Below are 21,996 nucleotides of genomic sequence, written 5' to 3' on the forward strand. Positions count from 1 at the left end.
TGTGAAAAGGCTTTGCGCTCGCGCTTTTATTGCAAGCCTCGCGTATAAAGCCGCGTCCGCTTCGTTCCGCCTACCGGTGAACACGCCTCGGCCCGGATTGGTCACGAGGGTTCATCGTTACCTCCCCTCGTGACGCGTTGATGGGGCCACGCCTATGTTCCTGGCCGCTCCTCCCTTTTTCTCCCACTCTGACCGCATGCGTAATGGCGGCGGGCAGGAACAAACCAAAAGGCAGTGATGACGGCTATACGGCTACTGGCACTTTGGAGAGAGAGAGAGATTGGGGATAATTGAAGGGGCCTAGGTTATTTGATTAATACAAGGCAGAGTCAAACTATTGGAAACAGATCCTTAACTGAAACATAGACTAATTAAATAACTAAAGAAGATCCTATGGTGTCCTACGTGTTGTACATGGCCTAACTAGGGTGCAACCTTTACAAAGGGGGATATTTACAAGAATTATTATTTTACAAAGTGAAGGTTCTAAAAACCGTAACAATATATATATATAATACATGTTTAATTTTAAAGCAAAAACTATAGCACTTAGGTGGCATTTGTTTCAAAAGCCATTAACTAGACCTATTGACCGATGTATATTCCAAGTTTCAGCTAGTTTCAATGTATAGCCCTTGAGATATGAGCACCAACACATTTTGGACGGACGGACAGACAGACACCAACGTTATTTTGAGGATTTTCTAAATAAAACTCAAGAATGTAGAAACAGACGTTGCTGAAATTTGAAGATACTAGGGCATGCCCGTACTATATATATAGGACGTGCCCGTAAGTGCGTGATGTTACCGTACAATGAATGTATCGTCCCGACGCCGCAGCTCGGATGGCGCTGCAGTTAATCGGGCCCCCAAATTCCTCATCCACGATAACTAAACAATATATTATATGAATCGCACCGTACATACCTCCTTCTAGATCTTGTTCTTGTCTTGATATACTCACTCAGGCTCACTCTATCACGACTGAGTCCTCCCAGCTCCTCCAAATGGCGCCCGCTCGCCGCTACGTAAGTCCGGAAGTGACGTCCTCATTTGACTGTCCGGAAGGTCGCATATCGCAGGAAAGCGAAAGAATCGCAAATTAGTTTTAATTAGTTTTAAAACATCATTTAACGCCAACATAGCGCCAACATAGTTTGCCGACGGGAAATAAATGAATACGCTCAAATGTGCCATCCGAGGCAGAGTCTGTTCGCCACGTTCGGCACACGTGATAGCTCGCTGCTCTCTGATTGGTTGAATCGTTTTTTGGACATAGCTCGGTAACTACTTCTGCGATTAATTTAAAACCTTGAAAAGGCACATCCTCGGGTCCCCAGCAATATACCTGGCAAGTTTCAAGTATATCGGACCGGTAGTTGTCGAGAAACAGCGGTCACAGACAAACATACAAACATACAAACATACAAACATACAAACAAACATACACACAGAGATTAGTGGAATTATAGATAGATTAACCTCGATGTACAAAGCATTTACTTCTGAAATTTGCAGACAATCAAAGCCAAGAAATGCATTTTCAGTCCCCATGTTAAACCTGCATACAGAGAAACGATCCCTTATAATACTTATATAAATGGAGGGGTGCTTTGCACCTCCCTTTGATATCCTGCTCACAGACAGACAAGCAAACAGGGGTGAAAACATAACCTCCGTCCACCTGAGGTGGTGGAGATAATGAAATGTAACACCAAAATTCAAAAAAATGCAAAAATTCAAAAATGCAATTCAAAAAGTCAAAAAATTCAATTATCAAATTGCCCACTCTACATCCTTAGGTAGCAATGCGTACTGAGAAGCAACAAATTCAGCTCGAGCAAATAGCCCAGTAATTTATGTAGGGGCAGCCATAGTTCACGTACACGATTGGCCAAACACAAGTGGCCGTGTTGATACATATCTGTTTGGCGAACATGCATGCACATTGCACATGGGGAAACATTCCGTTTTTCCAACACATCCATCGTTGGCCAACAAGCATACACATGGCAGTACATCCATAATTGGCCAACGTGTTAAAACATAATAATCCATCCAAGATCAGTCACATATACAAATAGGGATACATCCACGATTGGCAAACATACTTGCAAACATACATCCAGGATTGACCGACATTCATTCATGTGGCTGATGGGGAAGCCTAAGTGGGGGCAATGCTCCATTACTGTGACAATACATCCATGCATGTGTATGACCAACATGCGTAGACAAATCACATCTGCATTTCGCAGCCAACTGTGGGCCCACTAAAAGAAAAACCTCCTGTAACCTTTCATGCAATTTTGTACAGAGTGTGAAAGTGATATTTGAGTGCTCTACAGCTTCACAAAAATTACAATGTGGATTGAAGAAAGAACAAAGAGTATAAAAGAACAAAATATATAATCAAAACTTTTTCATTAATTTGAGCAAAAGCGTTAATTTCAAAGATTATTTTTAACACTTAATGTTTGCGTGTTTGCAGTTGCTTTACATCTAAATTGTATTTCTTGCTCTTACCATTAATTTTAATCTTTCTCAGGCCGCTTTTATTACCATTATTCTTGTCGATTATATTTTTGGCTTATCTTTGACAAAATTGCCTCTTAAAACTTTAACAGCCTCATCAATTACGGTTTACAAAACCCCCATAAAATCTCATCTTGTTAACGTTGCTCTAACAAAAAAAAAATTCCTCTTACCTCTTCATTCTTTGCAAAGTGTTTTGAGATTTTCCAACTAAATGAAAATCTTTCTCAAACTAGAACGGCACTCGGTAGAGCACATACCTCTGCCAGGCTAAAGAGTTTACACTTTGTATCCGACTGATCGGCTCGATCTGCATTCGGACCTGAACCAAAATCGAATCTGCTTGTTCTGCAAATTATCCACCTACTTTTTCATGACTTGTCCTCAACTTTCTGAGACATCATATTATCATGCCAAATATAGTTTTTGGCCCCATCTCTCAATGGTCTCAAAATAATCACTTTTTAAAAAATAAAAAATTTATTGTATCCAGATTTGTATCTTCACCAAAATCAAATGGATTTGTCCCTGTCACACACCCTACCTGTCCACCAGGTTTTGGCCAAATCCATTCATAATTTTTAAAGATATCCTGCCCACATACAAACAAACAAGACGTCATACAGCGCACGACACTTGCAAAATCCACCCTCCCCCCAAAAAAGGCTGCCATGGATACAACAAATTGTCCATTTCATCAAGATAAAAATTGACGATCTTAATCAAAGCTCAGGTAAATCGGATGAAAATTGATGATTTTTCAGAAGAAAATTGATGTTAGAAGTTTGACCTCGAGTTGACCTTTGACCTTTGGACCTCAAACATAGTTGGTTTCCCAATTTAGTGACTCATTATGCAAATGTTGTTCAACGTTCAAGTTAATCGGATGAAAAATGACAATATTAGAAATTTGACCTCAAGATGACCTTTGACCTCAAAATCAATAGGCTTTTTCCTTTTCACCAACGCCACCATCTGGTGACGTTTCATGAAGTTCAGTTTAAAATTTGACCTGTAGGCAGACAAACAAACAGACAGAATAACACACAAGACCAACCAATATACAAGAAAAATCTTTGATTTTGCAAGTAACAAAAGACAGACAGACAAACAGGAGGGGGTGAAAACATAACCTACGTCCACCATCGGTGAAGGAGGTAATACATATTATTAAATGAATGGCAGAACCACGTAAGGCATCACACGATGTTTTTCATTTTGAAAGCTCTCAACTGGCTTGCTATCTTGGAGCATAACACATCCACAACGCCCTCCAATCAGCAGCACATCTAGTAGGGTTGTGAATCACATCAAAAGTATTCATTACAAGTTAAACCACAAACGTGTTTACAAAATGAATGAAAAAAAATTAGAAAAGGATGTAGTGAGATGCTGCTTCTTATGTAGGTGCTGTATAAAAATGGTTGTTGATGCAATAATTGCAACTGTTTCTTCTTTCTTTTTTGGGGGGGGATTGTGAGCAATCCCCAACTCTTAATTCATTTTCGCAATCAATGTTTTTTCGTTGTATTCTCTTTGTGAGCCAATTGTTCAATTTGTGCATCAATTGGCTTTGATTAAACATAATTCGCACTTCGCTTTAAAACATGGCAAGCCGAAGCATTAGTGAGTGCGCTGTTCCTCGGATATATGTTAAACTGGTGTCCTGTGTGCCAGAATTAGTTGGCGGACTTTAAAGATCCCATGGTGTCCTTCGTGAAGAGTAGGCGAGCTATCGCCGGCACCCTGAGCAAACTACAAATTCCTGCTCAAATCAGAAGAGGGTATTACATCAGCAGCACAGCAACCGCCCCTGAGCAAAGGATGCTACCCATAGTCATGTGCTGCACATGAAAGAAGAAGAAGAAGACTAAGCAAGCATTGGATGAGGCCGAGAGGTTAGCCTCGATGTATGCACACTCATCTCGAAGCTATCCAGCTTTGGTTCGAATCTCGGCCAAGCTAACAACTGTCACCTTGGTGTTTCGCATGTAGAGTGATGGCACACCGTAGCACTGATCGTTTGGGTTAGACGTCGAGGACCTCACAGTGTCTTTAGCAAAAGGCCAAGTTATCACTGGCAAACAGAATAAATGATAAATTCCTAAATCGACAGTTGTGTCCTGCATCAAATTGGCAACCTGTCTAGGCTTGGTTCTATCCATGAAATAGGCCTCAAAAAGTCGTGATAACACAGGAACTTTGTGAAGAGTAAAGGCCTCTAATTAATCATTTCATAAATTAATCATCGGATGAGATTCAATATTTTTAGGGTTGGAACCACGATATAAATGATCACGTTTATTACATATTAATCATCGGACGAGATTCCAATTTTATTTTTTTTAATCCATACATTCAATCAATACCGGAGAAAATTGCACCCTTGCCAACAACGATTTCACAAAGTTTCTGCCAAATTGATTGATTCCCACATTATCGTGCAAACAACTCATCTCGGAACTAGTCATTGAGTGTTTGAAGGAAATGTAAAACGAGTGAAACAAACATGTGATGTGATAATATTAAACTTTCCTGTTGAGATGCCCCCTGTGAATGGCATGATTTTAAGTTGTTAATGTTACAAAAAAGATAACCCAGTTACAGGTTACAAGTCTTCAAATTAATGAAATACCCGAATCTAGCTTCCTCTCTGAAATCCGTGAGATTTGTTCTCCCCATTTTACACTACACATTTGCATTGTATATAATAAATTCCCCTCTTGTTGAATTATCTTTCCGATCTGTCTGTGTCCGTCGTTTCCGTCCATTGGTCCAGCATTGCCTGCATCAAGGTTAGTCTGGGAGATTATCATTCCCAAATTGATTAGCTCTCATCCAGGTCCGGTGTGCACTAGCAGCTGCTCGGCCGCCCCAATCAAGACAATATCAGTGTACAACCAAGGATGCGTCCCCCGGCTGAGAGACCACATGACCTCCAGGTAAACAGTAATTTGACGAAGGACCCTGGACGACGTGATTGACTAATTGGCATTCGCGGTTGCCTAGAAACCTGCCGTGACACAAAGTTATCCGTGCTTGGTGGCCTCAGGCATGGTAAAATTCAAGGGGAGCGAGGATCCACGTCATGGTAGACCCGAGAAACGTCGCTGTAACAAGCAAGTTTGGTCAAAATCCCGTCACTGGTTCACAAGTTAGCTGGATAATGGAATTGTTAACGGTGGCACTGACAGAGAGACAACAACAGAGGCTGCAGGTGTGTGAGAACAACTGGGTCAGGAGGATTGTGGGAGTGAAGAGGGTGGATAGAAGGAGAATGGATGAACTGAGTGAGGAGATTGGAGTGCAGGTGAGCTTGATGGGGAGATTGGTAAAATTCCGACAGAGATGGTCTGGACATTTGGTGTGGATGGGGGAAGAAAATGGCAAAGAGAGGGGATAGGTTGAGGGAACAAGGTAGGAGGAAAAGAGGTAGACCACGTTGAGATGGGAGGATTGTGTGAGGAGGGATATCAGTAAGGTGGGGGTGATTAAGAGAGTGGAGAGTGTTCGCTGAGAACAGAGGGGAGTGGAGGTCAAGACATTGACCGTATTGTGGTAAAGACAGGGCAGGAGCTTGGTGCCATCAGACCTCACCTCTTATAAAGGCAAAAGGAGGAGAAAAACAACAACAAAAAGTCGATATACATATACATTATACATACTGTATATGCATATATGAAACCAAATAAATAAATATCGATCAATTCTGATTTTAAAAATTCCCATAATATCAATATGAGCTCCTGAGAAGTATATCAGGCCATCCCACATCCAGGGTAAATGGAGTCAAGTGTCCTTCTGTGCACTTCTGAGCTCTTCACTAGATACAAAGCTTTCATCCGCAGCTCAATGGAATACTGCTCTCCCCTCTGGGCTGGTGCTCCTGCCTCACACATAGCTCGGCTTCACGCGGTTGAAACCAAAGCATTCAGAATTATTGGAATCTCCTGCGATGAAGGTAACTCCAAGGGCCTTTCACTCACTCACCGCAGGCAAGTAGTTGGTCTTTCTGTCTTGTACCGACCCCTCTCTGGCCTTGCACCCCCTGCTCTGTGCTCAGTCCCCCAAATATTTCTGCAGAACGCACAAGATCTGCCAGCAATCCTCTTCTGGTGAAACTGCCAAAATCAAGACTCTCTTCCCACCTTCACTCTTTCATTCCTCTTTTCCCCCACCTCTGGAACAAACTCCCACACTCTCTTCAATCCCTCTCCTCCCTCCAGGTCTTTAAAACTGCTGTTCACCACCATCTCTTATCTTCCCTGCCTCTGGAACAAACTCCCACACTCTCTTCAATCCCTCTCCTCCCTCTAGGTCTTCCCCGTTGAAACACCCCAAATCCGCCTCTTTCAACCCCCAACTTTTTTCCTGAAATTCCTAGTAGTGAAATTCCTAGTAGTGTTCATTTGCTATATACCGTGTACTCCTCCCTCCTCCCCAGCCCTCCCCCTTCCAGAGATCTACCGACGTCCTTGTTCTCTACTGTTGTTGTGCTTGTGTGCTTCCCTCTCTCCCCCTCTTGTCTCCCGCTCCCTTCATTGCATGTTTTATGTGTCTGTTATGTGCATGTTTTTATGTTGAATGTGTTCGCTCTTACATGAGCCTCGATTCTGTATACAAAAAAAAAAAAAGTGGACAAATGAAATTTTTCATGGTCAGTACACCTACGGATTTAATGCCAGTTTTCAAATATATATATTTAAAGGCAATGTCAATCTTTGAGAGAAGTTAAATGGGAAGCTGAACTTTGAAAAAGTTTTAATATTTGTTTTTCACTCAGAACGTGCATCATGTTGAAAAGCTCAATTTACATTCCCCATGGATGACATCAACATGGCTAATTCAATGTGTGGAGATTTCTGGGATGATTCAATCCATATAATAAAATACTCCCACTGTCACTATTACCTGTGAAATATAGTAAGAGAGTTCAAGAATCTGAAACTCTAGACAGTCAAATTCAATATCAGCCAAAGTTGCAGGAATGGTTCATCTTAACTTCACCAATGAAGACTCACGATTGCCATTATTAGTCCCCTGCCGGTGTACACCGGAGGGGACTATAGGTTTGCTGTCAGTCTGTCCATCTGTCCGTCACGCAAAGAACAGTTTTCCGGATTTTTTTTCTAAACTCTTAATGCTAATTTATTTCAAACTTGGTACATGGTTTCCTCATGATAAGTTACAGATCAAGTTCGAACTTCACGACGTTTCGATCATTTTTGACAAAGTTATGGCACTTTGAACTTTGGTAATTTCCCCAACAGTTTTCAGGACGACAGACTGCCGGTAGGGGACATGTATTGCAGCGCAATACTCAGAATGCTTGTTGCTTTTGAAAACACCAAGAAAGTTCACGTTTGCTTCCAGCATTCTATGGCTGTTATTTATTATTTTTATGACAACCTGAAGAGCAGCAGAAGGTAAAGAGTTGGTGAGGATTCATAAAATATAACCAGACTCCATGGCGTAGTAGTTGTAAGAGGGTCCATTCTGAGTGTTTGAGGTCAGTGGTTCAAACCTTGGCTGAGTCATACCAAAGACTTCTCAGAGGTTGGCAACCACTGTGCAGGCTTGATTGCCCGAATGCCCTCCTCGCAGCATTGAAGTTCCTTTTAAGGGTACGTATTTAATTAAATAAATTGAATATATGAAGACCACAAACATTGTTAAAACTAGAACGGCAGTTAGTAATAATAATAATAATAATTCATTTATTTTGTATAGCGCTTTTCATGAAGCCCAAAGGCGCTTTGACAGAGTGCAAAACATAATGCATAACAAAACATGAAAACAACAATTGCAAAAAGACAAGAATCAATAGGGAAATATTTAAAGCAAAAGGAGGGAGAAGGAGAAGTGATAGTCAGGGGTTAAATGCTGTGGGTTGAATGTTGAATGCAGTGCTGAACAGGTGGGTCTTGAGTGATGTTTTGAATGTGGTGAGTGAGGAGGAGTCTCTGATGGTGTGAGGTAGTGAGTTCCAGAGGGTGGGAGCAGCGATGGAGAAGGCCCTGTCCCCCCAGGATCTGAATTTGGTCCGGATGGGGGGGGGGGGTCAGGAGGTTGGTACCAGCAGAGCGGAGGTTGCGGGTGGGAGTGTGTCTGGAGAGGAGGTCAGCCAGGTAGGATGGGGCCAGGTTATGGAGGGCTTTGTAGGTCAAGAGGAGGATTTTGTACTGGATTCTCTGGGAGATGGGGAGCCAGTGAAGCTTGTAAAGGACGGGGGTGATGTGGTCACGGGTCCGGGAATGGGTGAGTAGACGGGCAGCAGAGTTCTGAATGTATTGGAGTTTATTGGTGATTGTTGAGGGTGAACCATAGAGGAGGCTATTGCAGTAGTCCAGACGGGAGGTGATGAAGGCGTGGATGAGGGTTTCTGTAGCCGTGGAGGAGAGGGATGAGCGGAGACGGGCGATGTTTTTCAGGTGAAAGAAGGCTGTCTTTGTGATCTGTTTAGTGTATTTGTCGAAAGGAGAGGGTTTGGTCAAAGATGATGCCAAGATTCCGGATGAGAGGGGAGGTGGATACTGGGATACCGTCGATGTTGAGGGCAAAGTTATGGGTGGATTTTGTGAGCATTTTTGGGCCAATGATGATTATTTCAGATTTATCACAGTTTAGTTTGAGGAAGTTGATTTGAAGCCAGGATTTTATTTCAGAGATGCAGTTTGTCAGGATAGAGTGGGTGTTGGTGGAGACGGACTTGGTGGAGATGAAAAGCTGGATGTCATCGGCGAAGCAGTGGAATTTGAGACCATGACGGCGGATTAAGTGACCGAGGGGGGACAGGTAAAGGATGAAGAGGAGGGGGCCAATAACTGAACCTGGGGGACACCTTGGGGGAGGGGAGCAGTGGGGGATTTGCAGTTATTGATGGAGATGAACTGGCGTCTGTCAGAGAGGTATGATTTAATCCAAGAGAGGGCAGTGCCGGTAACGTTAAAGGTGGATTCAAGTCGGGTGAGGAGGATGGTGTGATCAATGGTGTCAAAGGCAGCGCTGAGGTCGAGGACGAGAATGTTGAGGTTGCCAGCGTCAGAGGAGGGGAGAAGGTCGTTGGTGATTTTGAGGAGAGCAGTTTCAGTACTGTGGTTGGAGCGGAATCTGGATTGGAATGTTTCATACAGGTTATTGGCAGAGAGGTGATGTTTGAGTTGAGTGGCTACAGCGCGTTCCAAAACTTTCGACAGAAAGGGTAGGTTGGAGATGGGTCTGAAGTTGTTTAGGGTGTCAGGGTTTAGACCAGGTTTTTTTTAGAATGGGGGTAACAGCAGCAATTTTGAGGGATGGTGGGACGATGCCTGTAGACAGGGAGGAGTTTATTGTTGCAATGATAAGTGGAGAGAGAGCAGGGAGGGAGGCCTTGACAAACCTGGAGGGGATGGGGTCAAGAGTGCAGGTGGCAGTTTTCATTCCTATGAGGAGTTCAGAGAGGTCAGTAGGGGAGACTGGGGAGAATTGAGACAGGGGAAGGCAGGATAAGGGGGGGCAGGTGGTTGGAGGGGGAGCGGGTGCGGCGGTGGTCAAGCTGTTGTAGATGTTGTCAATTTTGCATTGGAAGAAAGAAAGGAAGGAGATGCAGTTGTCTAATGTGAATGACTGGGTGGTGGTGTCCAGGGGGCGGAGGAGTTTGTTTATTGTCGAGAAGAGTGCTTTTGGGTTTCCGGAGCCAGAGTGGATAATTTGAGAGTAGTAGGCGGAGCGGGCGTGGGAGAGGGCATCTTTGTAGTGTTGTAGGTGGTCCTTGTAGGCTTGGGAGTGAACTGTGAGACCTGTTTTATTGCGGAGTCTTTCAAGTTGGCGAGCACAAGTTTTCATCAGGCGGAGTTCAGGGGTAAACCAGGGAGCAGAATGGGTGAAAGAAACTGTTTTGGTTTTTAAAGGCGCAAACTGGTCAAGGCAGGAGGAGAGAGTGTGGGTGTAGTAGTAGAGTGCACACATCCGCCAGGCTGAACAGTTTACGTTTTGTATCCCACTGATAGGCCGGAATCTGCATCTGGACCTGAACTAAAATCGAATCGGCTTGTTATTGTCACCTACCCAAATCATCCACCAAGTTTTGTAATAACCTGTCCACAACTTTTTGAGATATCATGCTATATATCGTTTTTGGCCCATCTCTCAATGGTGAAAAGTCACTGAATTTTTTTAATTATTGTATCCGGATCCGGATCTGCACTAAAATCTAATCAATTTGTCCTTGTCACACATCCAAACTGTCCACCAAGTTTTGGCCGAATCCGTCCATAAAACTTTTTGAGACATCCTGCTCACAGACGGACAGACAGACAAATACCTTTGGTGGCAGAGGTTTCAAAAAAGCTGCATAGGAAAGTTCCGGATTCAAATATAGTACAGAAATTTTTGAGTGATAGAATCAGAATGCCAGACATCTCAGACTGATGGAATAGGTTACATCAATTACTTCAGCTTGATTATGAGCGGTTTTGTCTTCAGGTCGAGTGGATCCGGATCCACCCGAAACCACCTGGTCTTGTGAAAGGGATATTAAGGAGGCTGTCTTTCAGTCTCCTATGGACGTCAAGAAAGAAATAAAACACGGACCTTTTGAAAAACATCAGGGATTAAGTGGACTCACCATCCAATTTTATTTCGGTGCACGATCGAGTTTGTCGTTTACACCAAGTGTGTTACAACAGTCAAATAAAACCGTCAGAAGTCGCGTGTTCCTGGAAGAATGTCTGGAAAACTGCCCTATAAAAGTAATCGATCTTTTGATGAACAACGTCGAGGACTTGGTATCACTTGACCGAGTTGTCCGATCGTGTAAAAATGATTTGGAGAATCGTTTTATTATTATTTTATATATTTTTTTTTTAATCTGAGCTTGTGACTGACATTTACCCTGCCGGCAGATCAACCTGTCTGACCTTGTACAAAACCTTACCCAAAGGGGTCCTCCTATGTTGTTGCAATCTTAAATCTATCCTCACTGCCCGACTACAATGTGCTGTATGATTATTTCCATCAAACCCCTTTTGAGCTCAGAATGACCAAAATGCAGAGAAATTTACACAAAAAATGACAACATTACAGGACAATACCAATAAGGAATTGAATGAATGAATGAGTGATCGTTTTAAGGCCATTTTCCCCGCTAGGGCGGGGGTTAGCCTTGCGGGCCCCATGACAATCATCGTTCCCTGTTTGAGGCAATGTTTTTATGGCCGGATGCCCTTCCTGACGCCAACCCTTGGTCACGCTCTTACGATGCGCAGGGATACGGTGTACCTATTCTAAACCGGGGTACACACCGTGATCATTCATCCCAGCAAGCTGGTACTCAATTTGCCGACCTCGGAAGGATGACAGGCTGAGTCAACCCCCCTGGCGTTAATTCAGCGATCGACCGGGATTCGAGCCCAGGATCCTGGGATCCCAAGTCGGCACCCTAACCACTAAGCCAACACCAGGTTCCCAACCAATAAGGAATTGGAATTTAAATTACTTCCTTACCTTACCAAATAAATACCACCTTACCACCAGGAAATGTGCTCACACCATATGGCCAAATCGATGTAATTTGAATGGCTGTGAGTGTTAGCAGTTGCAGTGTAAAACTGTTGCGTACAAACAGCCGGACATTAGCCGTGTTCCTGGTAGTTCGGACGCAAAGGCACAGGCTCGCCGTACAGTGAGCATGTTGGTCATGCTTCGGTTTTGAGTTATTTCAGAGGGTTGTTCCTCCAACAACTGGAGACGCTGCATTTTTGTTTCTTTTTTTTGGTTGTTCCTCAGACTCAAATCACTCAAAAGCATTTGTGGAAAAGCTCCATTGCATGCAAGCGCCAACGTATCCGGGTGGGAGGAATGTATATATTCAATCTCATAAATCTCACAATGTTAATGTTGTTGTTTTTGCAGGCTATTTAAACATTTTTGTAACATTCACCAGTGAAAGACACACAATTGGCATGAATCCGAGAGGAATTTCAAATGCAGACATCATTTAACTGCAGATGAGATTCTGCGCGCACTCGCCATGAGCTGCGTAGCCTGGGTTCAAATCTCGGCCCAGCTACAATCTCTCATCTGGGAGTTTCACAGTCCAGGGTCCTAGTTACAATTCATCAATGTGTGCGCCGTGCTTTGGATCAACGTTAAACTGGGAGCCCATCTGCCGCATTAGTTGGAGGATGTTAAAAATCCCATGGTATCCTTCACGAAGCATAGGCGAACACTGGCAAATTCCAAATACCTACTTTATCCTAAAGGGGGCACTGCACCTGCAGTGCCACCATGCCCCTGCAGGAACTAATGCCAACCTTCAGCCTCGTTTTGCATATGGATGGAAACCAGGTCTGTAGCTCGCTGGAGCATCCAGAGGGAAGAGGGGGGCAGATCTTTAAAAAATGCATCAAAACAACTGGTGACCATGGTGCATCCGAGAGAACACTTTCTGCGAGAATACAAGAGCAAGGAGCCACTCAAATAAAATGACATCTCCTTATACCGGAGTTGATGTATTTAAGACATGTGGACTATGAAAAATGAAATACACCTCCCTTGATGCCTTATATAATCATATTTATATATAATCATGTTCCGTTACTCTCTCTAAAGTTAATGAAGTTTAGGTTTTATACCTGAGACCATGGTCTGGCGGCCTCAGTCCATGTGAAAGGGTCAAGGATTTTTCTCATACTAACCTTTGCTATTTTTGGTCAGTAAAAAACCACCTTCAGAGGCCATTTTTCCCCGCAAGCGGGGGTTGGCCTTTTTCGGGAACTGTGGTTGTTGTTGTTTTTGGGTCCCCTTTTTGAAGCAATGTTTTACGGCCGGATGCCCTTCCTGACGCCAACCCTTTTTGCCGCCTTTTTAACGACAAGCAGGGAATTACCAGTGAACTGGTACTCAATTTGCCGACCTCGGAAGGATGAGCAGGCTGAGTCAACCCCCCTGGCGTTAATTCAGCGATTGACCGGGATTCGAACCCAGGATCCTAGGATCCTAAGCCGGCACCCTAGCCGCAAGCCCAACACCAGGGATTAAGTAAGAGGGGGCAAGTAAGAGGGGGCAAAAATATACATATGGAGGCCATGATCTTTCCTGGGAAAACCACATTTCCAAGCTGGCCTCCAAAGCCAGTCGCCGACTGGGCATCCTCCGTCGTGCGAAGTCCTTCCTTGGCACACCTGAGATCCTCACCACAAACAAGGCTTTCATCCGCAGCTCAATGGAGTACTGCTCTCCCCTCTGGGCTGGTGCTCCTGCCTCACACCTAGCTCGTCTTCACGCTGTTGAAACCAAAGCATTCAGAATCATTGGAATCTCCTGCGATGACGCTATCTCCGAGGGCCTTTCACTTACTCACCGCAGGCAAGTTGGTGGTCTTTCCGTCTTCTACCGACTCCTCTCCGGCCTTCCCCCCCCCCCCCCCCCAGCTCTCTCTGGGCTCTGTCCCCCAAATATTCCTACAGGTCGTACAAGATCTGCCTGCAACCATCTTATGGTTAAACTGCCAAAATCAAGACTCTCTGCTCACCTTCACTCCTTCATTCCTCTTTTCTCCCACCTCTGGAACAAACTCCCTCACTCTCTTTAATCTCACTCCTCCCTCCAGGTCTTTAAAACGGCTGTTCACCACCATCTCTTATCTTCACCAATCCAAAACCTTGATCTTTTCTACCCCCGCTAATTTCACCCCAAATCCACTTTTTGAGGTGCCGACTTCTTTCCTGGAAGTCCTTGGTGTCCTTGCGTTTTATACCTATCCTGCCACCCCCCCCCCCCCCCCCCCAGGCCCTCTCCCTCCCACACATCTCCCGATGTCCCTGCTCTCAAATGTTGTTTGTTGTGTTTTTTTTCTTTCTTTGATCCAATATGGCTGCCAGACCACGTGAGCGATGACATCATGAATTTACATTCTCTAATATAATTGTTGCGTAGATCACGCTCAAGAAATTTCAAACTGATCAGTCCAAGCGTTGTCCCTGTCGAATTATGACGTCATCACTACGGCACCAATGACGTCATCGTTAACACCACTTATTCCCCATGCGGAGTTCTTTACAATGAGCCAGGATTCAATTTTTTATCAATCGAGCAGTTTCGGAGATATAGATGTGCAACGTTTTTCGGTTTTTCCAAGATGACGCCTGTACCACATGACCTATGACGTCATGATTATCATTATAATATTCTAAATGAGTAGGTGCTCCTATGGTGAAACTTGTGTCCATCATATGTACAGTTGCTGAAAAAAAAAATTTATAACGATCGGATAAGTGTTGTATTTGTCGAATTATGACGTCATAACGAAGGCACCGATGACATCATCATTAACATGTCTTATTCCCCGTGGACAGTACTTGACAATGAGCCAGGTTTCTTTCTTTTTTCCATGAAGCGGTTTCAGAGATAGAGCACATTATCCGTTATTGCGCATACTCCAATATAGCACCCATAATCACGTGACCTATGACGTCATAATAATCACAGATACTACAAGCAGAGGCGCTCCTATGGTAAAATTGTGCCAATCGGACCAACGGTTGCCAAGAAAATGGATATTAAAAATACAGACACACCACACGTACGTACGCAGGCGAATGCCTAACCCTGCTTTTCGCTTCATGAGCGCAGGGTAAAAATGGCAATTAAAAAGAAATGCAAGGAACAGTTTGCAGTTGGAAAAATCAAGCGAGAATCATGCACACAGGCGAGAACACAATAAGCACAACCAACTTGAGGTTTTGTCAAAAAAGGGGAGAAAAAAAAAGACTAGTTGAACGTTTTTTTTTGTTGTTTTTTTTTGTTGTTTTGTTTTGTTTTGTTTTGTTTTGTTTTGTTTTGTATACTGAATCGAGGCTCGTGAAAGAGCTAACATTTACTTCACAAACAAATCGACCAGACAAACAAAATACACAAAAAGAGGGAGCGGAAGACAAGATAGGGAGAAAAGGGGAAGCACACAAACACAACATCCGAGAGCAGGGAGATGTGTGGAAGGGAGAGGGCCCGGGGGGAGGAGGCATGGGAAGGGGGGGGGGGGGGGAGGGAGAAGTATAAAGCACAAGGACACCAAGGACTTCCAGGACAGAAGTTGGTATTTCAAAAAGTGGAATTGGGGTGAAATTAGCGGGGGTAGAAAGGATCAAGGTTTTGGATGGGGGAAGATAAGAGATGGTGGTGAACAGCTGTTTTAAAGACTCGGAGGGTGGAGTGGGATTGAAGAGAGTGAGGGAGTTTGTTCCAGAGGCGGGAGAAAAGAGGAATGAAGGAGTGAAGGTGAGCAGAGAGTCTTGATTTTGGCAGTTTAACCAAAAGAGGGTTGCAGGCAGATCTTGTGCGACCTGTAGGAATATTTGCGGGACAGAGCCCAGAGAGAGCTGGGGGGGCAAGGTCAGAGAGGAGTCGGTAGAAGACGGAAAGACCACCAACCTGCCTGCGGTGAGTGAGTGAGAGGCCCTTGGAGTTTAAGTTTAAGTTTAAGTTTAAGCCTCAAAGCCCTCAACACAGGCCAAAACACATGCCATGTGCACTTCCATCTTGCATTCCTTCTTGGAAAGGCAGGAAGGATTGGGTGTGAAGACACAAGCCTGCATTATACCAGGAGATCACGCAACCAACCTCATCATCATCATCTCCTGGATCTCGTGTTCTATGATAGGCAGGCCATACAGGACTCGGCAAAGTTATTGCGCATACTCCAGTTGTCAGCAAATTGGCAATAAATGTTCCCTTGAAAGGATTCTACAATCATAACAACCTTGTAAAATATTATTTAAATGGATCCCGACCCACACTTTGCAAAGTGTATCGTAAAGTATAACATAATCCATGACGGGTCAATACAAAAATAAAATCTGCAAAAATGTTGGATTTTTCTCGCTCGACGCTCAATACCTATGTCCTCTCCCTCATCCATTCCTCTTCTTGTGTATCTGAAAATGTATGCATCCCAAATCCAATGCAAAATGTCACGAGATGCAAATCTGCACGTTAAATGTGTGTGTGTGTGTGTGTGTGTGTGTGTGTGTGTGTGTGTGTGTGTGTGTGTGTGTGTGTGTGTGTGTGTGTGTGTGTGTGTGTGTGTCTGTGTGTGTGTGCGCGCAAAATAAAATCATCACTGGAACGAAATAGAGTCTTCGTCCTAGTGAGGTCGATTTTATTTTGCCCTCAAGTATGGTTCCTGGGATACAAGCCTTTTCATACATACATACATATATCTATATATATATACACGATATGTCTATCTATCTATATATATATATATATATATATATATATATATATATATATATATATATATATATATAAATATATATATAAATATATATATATATATATAAATATATATATATATATATATATATATATATATATATATATATATATATATATATATATATATATATATACAGTATATATATATATATATATATATATATATTGTTGCGGATATGAGGATTGTATTTTTTTGATAGTGTAACATTGTTTGATTCTGGCCCCTCCTGCCTCCAGTGTTGTGTAAAGGTTAAAAGGGCGTCCCGGTAGTTAATTCCATAAAGCACACATTGAAGGACACGATAAAACCCTTGTTCAGTAGCTTATATCTTTATTATGTGTTTTAGATTAAGGCTTTGTCTTCCATTAAAATGACACTCCATTGCACCAAGTGAAAAAGATAGATTCCCTTCATTCCCATTCCCAAAAACCTCCATTTCCCCTTTCGTCAATTGCCATTCGCATTGCCAACCAACAATTGCCGCCATTGACCACGAGGCAGGGTTGGGGAAGAAAGGCGGGTCCCCACCTCGTCATAGAGGGGAGGAGTGAGTCAGCCCCACTCAACCAACCACGAACAAGGGGTTGGACTTGGAGAGGGTGTGGAGAGAAACATCAAGGAGGTTCGCGAAGGTTGAGGGGCGGGGCCTATATAACCCGCCGCGGGACGTTCCCCAAGCAGATGGGAGATGAGCTATGACAAGAGCTGAGTTGTGAGGTCCAAGGCTGAGCTGCGTGGTGAGGTGCAAAAGAGAGAGCTGGGTTGTGAGGTACAAGAGAGAGAAAGGAGATCATCCAGGGAAGCACAAAGCCTGCGATTCGTCGCCTTGCTCGCCAGCAGCAGCGTCCACAGCAGCAGCAGCAGCAGCGTCCACAGCAGCAACAACCCTCGACAGCCGTTTGGGGCCTGGACGGCGGTTTTGAGCACGGCCGCGAAGGGACGGCGGCTGCCCAACGAGCCGATCGTGCTGCCGGACCCATTGGACTTTCCTCTCCTTCCAGCCATTCCTGCCTACAAATTCCCCGTGTGAGTCCGTTTCTGTTTGTTCTGTCCTGGGTAGTCAATTAAGTCTGTATAAGCTAGTAATTTTCACTGTGTCACCTGCTTTTTCATGTCCCTGTACATAACCGTGACTGCTCCTTTTTGCTTGTGTGTGTAAATAATAAATCCCGTTACTCTTCTGTACGTCTTCTTCTTCCTCTTTACATTCGGTCATTTTAGAGTTTTCCACATTGAATAGCTGTGGCGCGATCGAGCCAACGTTTGGGTGAATCGGGGAAACTGTTAGGTCGCGGGGCCTCCGCTCGGCAAATATAACATCCTTAACCGCAACAATATATATATATATATATATATATATATATATATATATATATATATATATATATTGTTGCGGATATGAGATTGGCCTCCATCCATATCCGCTTGTAAATATTCCCCTATTTCCCCAATACTTCCCAACTATCCCCAATCCCCCATTCCCTAGTCCCATTTTCTGTAAACAACACTCTGTAGACCCGACCTCCCCCTATTTCCCCCATTAAATGTCGCATCCAGGTCCACCGCATCTCACGTAGACAACTATAGGACATCTTGCTAGTTATTCTTAGTCTATGTCAGTTAAGGACTCGTTTCCATTAATTCTGACTCTTCGTTGCACCAGAATGTGATTGTATGGCACCGTTAGGAAGTTTAGGACCTCCCAATACCTCCCCGCAGCTCTTCCTCACGGTTCAGCAACAACAACAACAACAACAACAGCAACAACAACGGCGGCGGCGCGGGGAGTGCGCGTCCTCACTCCGGCTTGGTTAGCCGCCATCGAACATGTGCTCGACGGGGTTACCACGTAGGGGCTCGCTGTCAGCTCCTCGTCAAGGGCGGAGCCCGGTAACCCCCCGCACCCAATAGAAGCGGCGGACCGATTCCATCTGGGGCGGAGCCAACGAGCCGAGGGCGTGTCACTCCCCGCTGAGCATGCGCAGGAAGAGGGAGGTGACGTCAGATGCGCCCTCAGCTTGGACAGAGAAGGACGCCACCTCCGAGCGCTGTGACACCTCCCCGCATCTCTGGACTGGACCGTGTTTGATTCTGTCCCTGAGCCAAGGTGCACCTTGCGCTATTGACTGCCTGTCCTTCCCTGCCATCAATCCCTGTGTAAGTCAGTCTTGTTCCGTTTGTCTGTGGTCTGTCTGGGATAGATAAGATTGTGTCTAAGTGCCTATCTCTTCTGTGCTTTACCTCATACCTTGTAATCTACCCCTTTTCTCCACCACCAATTATATCCTCCTCCGGAGGTCTTGAGAACTGTACCCCTTGTGTCGTTTCATTTATCCCAGCCGTTGTGTCCTTTCCTTCATTGATTTAGCATAGCGCGATTTGGGTCAACGTCGGGTGGAATCGGGTAAACTGTGCGAACACGGCGGCCATTCCGCTCGGCCCATCATAACATCTAAGCCGTGTCCGTAACAATTGGTGTCGGGAAGTGGGATCGGACCCGAAGCGCGCTTCACGCGCTCGAAATTATTAACGGCGAAATTTGATTTTGTTTAACAAAAAAAAAAAAAAACCCGAATTTTGAAAGTCGCGCTATGGCAGATCAAGACGGCTGGGTTCCGGTAGAGGAGAGTGAGGCAGGGTCGATCCAGGACCAAATTGAGGGACATGAGGAGAGCGAAGCAGTGAGCAGGCAGGTTCGCAAAATGGCGTCCTCGCGCACGAGGTTGCGGGCGCGCAAAATGGCGCCTCGCACATGGCTACGGCGGCCGCACCCGCTGCACAAGTGGGAGGGATGGCCCAAATGCAGGCCCTCATGGAGCAATTTATGGCGCAAATGCAGGCGTCCCTCAAACTGCAGAGTGAGCAATTGGGGGTAATGGGGAACCGGATGGATGCTCAGGGTGAGCGATTGGAGGGCCAAATGGGGGTAATGGGGAACCGGATGGATGCTCAGGGTGAGCGATTGGAGGGCCAAATGGGGGTAATGAGGGACGAAGCGAGGGGTACCGGTGAGGGGTTAGACAATGGGATAAAAGAGGTAAAGAATGGGTTAACGGGGGTAGAAAACAGAATGGCCGCTCAAGAGAATCAAATGGAAGGGATGCAAAAGGGGTTAGAGGGGTTAGAAAACAGTATGGAAGGCAAATTGAGGGACATGAGGGACCAAGCGGAAAGGGAAGTTTAAAAAATGGGGCAGCAGATAGAGGGGGTCAGAATGGGGGTAGAAACTAAATTGGATGCTCACAGGGAGGAAATGGAGCAGATGAGGGTGGCATCTGGGCAGGAGATGCAAGTGATGGGAGCGGAGATCAGAAGAGGTGTGAGTGAGGAGGTCGGAGGAGTGCGCGAGGAGGTGAGGCACTGTAAGGAGCGCATGGAGAAGGAGGTGAGAAAGGGGACTGTAAAATTGCAAGGTGGTATAGAGGAGTTGACGCTGGGAGTAGAACAGCTGACGGAGGGACAAAAAGAACTAACGGACCAGGTAAAGAAGAACACAGCGGTAATAGGAGGGTTAAAAGCGACACAAAATGACCTAAAAAATGACTTGATAGCGACACAGAGGCAATGTCAGATGGTACGTGAGGGACTGACAACGAGGTTGGACGAGGTGACAGAGGTAATGGAGACGAAGGACCGGCAGGTGAGGACGCACATGGAAACGGTCAAGGTAGCCTTAGAGGACGAACTTGAGGAGCCGCACCGGGAAATAAAAGAGGTGAAGAAGAAATTAGAAGAAGTGGAAGAGGGGGTGAGCGAAATTAAGAAGCGACGGAGAGGGGATAAGAAAGAGATAAAGGAGGAGGTAAAAGAATTGGTCCAAAGTCTGTGTTCGGATCGTGATGACGTGCTCATTAACCGGATGAGGGATTCGCAGGTGATGGAGGAGAAGCGAAGAGAAAGAGGACCCGGTGTAAGTGGTGACCAATATGGTCGTGCGTATGATGCGCCAGGTGATTTAATAAGCTTGGGGGTCGAGATGGACCCGGGTGTTCGTGAGAGGCCGTTGGTGAAGTGTGCGACAGGTCTGGTGTGTGAAAAAGGAGGTGTGCGAGAAAGTCCGACTCTGGGGTGTGTGAGGAAAAAGTGCGTGCCAAGGAGTGAGGGTGCTGTCGAGAGTGAGTCGGTCGTAGCGCGTGTGCGAGGGAGCACATGGAAGCGCGTAGTGAGGAGTGTTACGGAGGGTGTAAAGGGAGAATGCACGCCTGTGGTGAGTGTTACAGAGGATGTAACGGGAGAGGGTGCGCGAGAAAGATGTGTGACGGACAGGTGCATGGGGAAAGAGTGCGCTGTCAAAAGTAAGGAAGAGTGTACAGCTGTGGTGAGTGTTACAGAGAGTGTAACGGGAGAGGGTGTACGAGAAAGATGTGTAACGGACGGGTGCATGGGGAAAGAGTGCGCTGTCAAGAGTGGAGGTGAGAGTAGTAAGAGTGACACGGAGCGTGAGTTGGTTGTGACAGGTGAGAAAGGAAGCACACCTGGAATGGTAGAGCGTGTGTGGGAATGCACGCTGGAATTGGTAGTGAGGCACGTGGTTGGGTGTGCGAGTGAGAGCACACCTGTGATTGTCACAGAGGAGGTGACCGAGGAGGGGGCGCGAAGAGGTGTGTTGGTGAGGTGTGCGAGCGACGAATGTGTGCCAAGGTGTTCGGTGGTCAGGTGTGTGACCAAGTCTGTGAGCGGAATGAGTGTACCGAGGTGTGTAAGGAAAGGTACGAGGAGCATGGGAACAGCTGGAGGTATGAGCAAGAAAGGGGTAGCGTATGCATGTAAGCATGCAGGTGAGGCATCGACGGTAACCGGGTTAGCGGTTAGAGCGACTTATAGCCGAATCGGGCCCTCGGTGCGTGCCGGGCTTCGCGTGCCGCGAGAACCAGCGGGGATCCGAGCCACGGCGGGTTCGAAAGGACCGCCGTACGCGATCCACGCTGGGCCTCGCTTTGAACGGCCGCGTCCGTGCTCCACTAGGCGGAGCGGGCAGCCCGATAGGAAGGGTCGTCATGGCGACCACTTTTTATTGAGGCATTCCGGCAGGTCGAGATCGGGCCATGGGATGGCTCCGTGCCGAGATGGTGCGTGGGATCTCGGCCCGGGTAAACCTCCTTCCCTGCACCGAATGCGGGACGTGTCCAGCCGCTGGCACCGAACAGCCCGCATTCGTGGCTTGGCTGTACGAAGCCGAACTTTAGAAGTGAATTGGCGCAC

At 45.5% G+C, this 21,996-nt stretch overlaps 1 protein-coding gene across 11 annotated transcripts in view; it reads right to left on the reverse strand.

The window, feature by feature from the left end:
* Nucleotides 1-21,996, reverse strand: part of NAALADL2 (N-acetylated alpha-linked acidic dipeptidase like 2) — a 466,559-nt gene that overhangs the window by 380,611 nt on the left and 63,952 nt on the right. For 2 of the 11 annotated variants that reach the window (XM_078767637.1, XM_078767639.1), the window contains exon 2: nt 930-1,059. The exons of the other annotated variants lie outside the window; for them this stretch is intronic. The gene's annotated coding sequence lies outside the window, so the exon portion shown is untranslated. The remainder of the gene's footprint in view (nt 1-929; nt 1,060-21,996) is intronic. 11 annotated transcript variants of the gene reach the window in all.

The sequence above is a fragment of the Myxine glutinosa genome, chromosome 13, assembly GCF_964187855.1.
Source record: "Myxine glutinosa chromosome 13, kmMyxGlut1.1, whole genome shotgun sequence".
Classification (NCBI taxonomy): domain Eukaryota; kingdom Metazoa; phylum Chordata; class Myxini; order Myxiniformes; family Myxinidae; genus Myxine; species Myxine glutinosa.